Here is a 4,710-nt window from a genome sequence, read left to right as displayed (position 1 = left end):
CATTTCTCTAATGACACATCTATCCAATCGGTAAAACCCAAAATCACAGTTTCATTTTTTTCCCACCTCAAGCACAAAGTCCAAAAGTGGTTTCCAGATAGAAACATGAAATACCGATCAGTGTTTAATTATTTTTATTTCTTTTATTTTTTTTCTGTTTAAAACAATTTTATTAATGATATAACATACAAAAAAAAAAAAAAAACCCAAAAGCAAAAAGGAGAGAAATAGGGAAAGGGAGGAGAAAGGGAAAAATATGGAAAAAAGAAAGAAAAGGCATTAACTTCTGACTTCCTTTGATGCAGTAGAATTAGGTTTTAACATCCAACCACAGCTTTTTACTTTTACATAATAGTTTAAACTAGCCATTTCTATAACAACAAATCTATCTAATCCGTAAAACCCAAAGTTTCAAATTTTTTTCCCACCTCAAGCACAAAGCCCAGAATCGGTTTCCAGACAGAAACATGAAATAAGTGTTTAATTCTCATTTTTGTTGAGAGTTTAAAGGATTTTGAGACTGTTGATCAGTAACTTTGTGGGAGGCTCGGTTAACATATGGCTTCCTGTGCAATATTTCTAACTCAGTTGTATAAACTTTATAAGTTCTTCTTACAAGGTTCTTGACAGCTGGCATGTATTTATGACGGTTGCGGTGTCCAGAGGTCACGAGATCTACCTTTTGCGACTTTCTGACAAGTCAAGTCAACGTGGAAGCCAGATTCACTTAACAACCATTTGTCTGAAATGTTTTAGGGCAGAGGTCTTCAAACGTGGCAGCTTTAAGACTTGTGAACTTCAACTCCCAGAATTCTCCAGCCAGCATAACTCCCATAGAATTCTGGGAGTTGAAGTCCACAAGTCTTAAAGCGGCCATGTTTGAAGGCCTCTGATATAGAGCATAGCTGGCTGGAGAATTCTGGGAGTTGAAGTCCACAAGTCTTAAAGCGGCCAAGTTTGAAGGCCTCTGTTTTAGGGTTTCCTACTTTAGCAGGGGGTTGGAGTAGAAGACCTCCAAGGTCCCTTCCAACTCTGTTATTGTTATTCCGTTAACCATGTTAACTAACTTAACAAACTGCAATTATTTACTTAACAATGCGTATGGCAACAATGGGGCAAAACTCACAACTGTTTTGCTTAGCAGTGGAAATGTTGGGCTTCGAGGACTCCCTGTAGCCTGCCAACATCTCTAGCCACCTGCTGAGCAACTTACTACTACTTTACTACATCTATGTATCGATTGGAAAAAAAAAACCCTATGTTTTCCTTAATCACAAGATCCTGGATGAGTCACCCAGATTCCCTAAGACAGTGTTTCTCAACCTTGGTAGCTTGAAGATGGGTGGACTTCAACTCCCAGAATCCCCCAGCCAGCGGTGCTGGCTGGGGGATTCTGGGAGTTGAAGTCCACCCATCTTCAAGCTACCAAGGTTGAGTGTCACTGCCCTAAGAGATCCCTCTTTTTTTTTTCGTTCTTTCGAACGGGAGGATTTCCTCCAAATCTTTCTCTCCGGAGTTCCACAAGCCACTTTTAAACCCACATCTACCCCGACCAGGGAAATAAAACTTTTCAAATAAAGATTTAAAGGGGTGGGTGGGTAGGTGAGCGAAAACACCCAGCACCCACTTTTTAACCCCTTACTTTGGGAGTTGTGCGAATGCAGCTGCCGCGGGTGTGAATCCAGTGATGGGATTCAGCCGGTTCGCACCACTTCGGGAGAACCGGTTGTTAAATTTTCAGAGCAGTTTTGGCAAACCGGTTTTTGGAAGAAATCATTAGGGCAGAGAACCGGTTGGTTTTTTTTTGTTTTTTTGTTTGTTATTAAATTTATATACCGCCCTACTCCCGAAGGACTCGGGGCGGTGAACAGGCACAGAATAAAATACATAAATACAAAAGTTAGAATCACTTTAAAACCAAATTAAATAATTTAGCCCAAGACAAATAAAATCCCAATAATTTAAAACAAATTAAAATTTCAGTTTAAAAAATTAAAAAGAAAGGGGAGAAAATTAGGCCAGGCCGGCTTGCTGGAATAAGAGGGTCTTAAGAGCACGGTGGAAAGTGCTCAGATCCGGGATCCTCCGTATCTCTGAGATAAATTACTTGAATCCCACCACTGTGTAAATCCTGCGGGCGCCCAGGTAGCCCCAATTCATCCAGGTGGACGGAATATAACCTGGTTAAAGGATGGAAATTCCTGGATAGTTGCGTCATGGACAAGGGCCCGCCTTTCCCCAAGGGCAGAGAGAGAGAGAGAGACAGGGAGAGAAGGAGCATCATCTCTTCCAAAGCAAAACCAGTTTGATCAGTCCAGCTGCATTCACACAACCTCCCAAACCAGGTCACAGGCATTTATTTTATTTTATTTTATTTTATTTTATTTTATTTTATTTTATTTTATTTATTTTATTAATTTAATTTAATTTAATTTAATTTAATTTAATTTAATTTAATTTAATTATTTTATTTTATTTTATTTTATTATTTTATTATTTTATTTTATTATTTTATTTTATTTTATTTATTTATTTATTTTATTTTATTATTTGTATACCGCCCTCCTCCCGAAGGACTCAGGGCGGTGAACAGCCATAGAATAAAACATATCGATACAAAATTTAAAATAAACTAAAACGCATTCAATAATTTGGCTGAACAAATTTAAAACCCCAATAATTTAAAACCAAATTTAAAATTTCCATTTAAAAGGGGGAAAGACTTAGATCAGGCCAGCTTGATGAAATAAGAACGTCTTGAGCGCGCGACGGAAGGTGCGTAGATCCGGGATCCTCTGTATCTCTGGGGGGAGCTCGTTCCAGATAGTGGGTGCCCCCACAGAGAAGGCTCTCCCCCTGGGGGCCGTCAGTCGGCATTGTTTGGCCGACGGCACCTGGAGGAGCCCCTCTCTATGGGAGCGTACTGGTCGGTGGGAGGCTATTGGTGGTCCCGTAAATAACCAGGCACCCCCATTTTGCACAATGGGGGTGCCCCAGGGAAAGGGGGTTACCCCTATCTAGGTTAAACCCCCCCCTCCACACACACCCCTCTTCTGCCCCCATTCAACCCCAAGCAAAGGAAACTAACAGAGTTAGCTAAGTAGGGTTTTTTTTGGGGGGGGGGATTTGGGCATCCAAATTTAAATTGGGTTTTAAATGTTTTTAGATAAATTGGATGTCTTGAATTTTTTTTTTTTTTGAGCCCAAATTATTTAATCTATTTTTTAATCGTTTTTCACTTTTGTATGTTCTTTGTATTTTTATCTTGGCTGTTCACTGCCCTGAGTCCTCCGGGAGTAGGGCGGTATACAAATATGATAAAATAAAATAAAATAAAATAATAAAATAAAATAATAAAATAAAATAATAAAACAAAACAAAACAAAACAAAACAAAACAAAATAAATAGATAAGATAGATAGATAGATAGATAGATAGATAGATAGATAGATAGATAGATAGATAGATAAATAAATAAATAAATAAATAAATAAATAAATCCAGACTCTAGCCAGGAGTAGGGTGGTATACAAATATGATAAAATAAATAAATAAATAAATAAATAAATAAATAAATGAATGAATGAATGAATGAATAAATGAATAAATAAATAAATAAATAAATAAATAAATAAATAAATAAATAAATAAATCCAGACTCTAGCCAGGAGTAGGGCGGTATACAAATATGATAAAATAAATAAATAAATAAATAAATAAATGAATGAATGAATGAATGAATGAATGAATAAATGAATAAATGAATAAATAAATAAATAAATAAATAAATAAATAAATAAATAAATAAATAAATAAATAAATAAATAAATAAATCCAGACTCTAGCCAGGAGTAGGGCGGTATACAAATATGATAAAATAAATAAATAAATAAATAAATGAATGAATGAATGAATGAATGAATAAATGAATAAATGAATAAATGAATAAATAAATAAATAAATCCAGACTCTAGCCAGGAGTAGGGCGGTATACAAATATGATAAAATAAATAAATAAATAAATAAATGAATGAATGAATGAATGAATGAATAAATGAATAAATGAATAAATGAATAAATAAATAAATAAATAAATAAATAAATAAATAAATAAATAAATAAATCCAGACTCTAGCCAGGAGTAGGGCGGTATACAAATATGATAAAATAAATAAATAAATGAATGAATGAATGAATAAATGAATAAATGAATGAATGAATGAATGAATGAATGAATAAATGAATAAATGAATAAATGAATAAATGAATAAATGAATAAATAAATCCAGACTCTAGCCAGGATGGGGGGGTTAGAGAAAGAAAGAGACCGAGGCAAGGCAAGGAGGCGCCCGCGGGCGCCGCTGCAGGACCAGCTGCCTCTCCCCGGCTAGATTTAGCCCCGGGGGGATCCCCCAGATCCCCGGAAAGCGAGGCAACGGAGCGGGGATCTTAGAGGCAGCGGGCTAAGTGTGATCCGGGGGCGGCTCTTCTCCTCCTTCCCCCTTTTCAGCAGCTGGCTTTTCCGCAGCGGCGCCCGCGGGCGCCTCCCTCCCTCCCTCCCTCGCTCGCTGGGACCGGCCGGCCCTGTCCGGGGCACCCGAGGGGTTCAGAAGGGCCGGGGCCGGGCGGAGGCTTGGAGGTGGCCGCCAAAGGCGCCGGGGCGTGCCGGGCTCCGCCTTCCCTCGGCCAGGAGGGGCGGCCGGAGGGAGC

The sequence above is a fragment of the Pituophis catenifer genome, unplaced genomic scaffold (genome assembly GCF_029215685.1).
Source record: "Pituophis catenifer annectens isolate HBS135680 unplaced genomic scaffold, rPitCat1.0.hap2 SCAF_6, whole genome shotgun sequence".
Classification (NCBI taxonomy): domain Eukaryota; kingdom Metazoa; phylum Chordata; class Lepidosauria; order Squamata; family Colubridae; genus Pituophis; species Pituophis catenifer.
Note: the sequence above shows the minus strand (reverse complement) of the source record.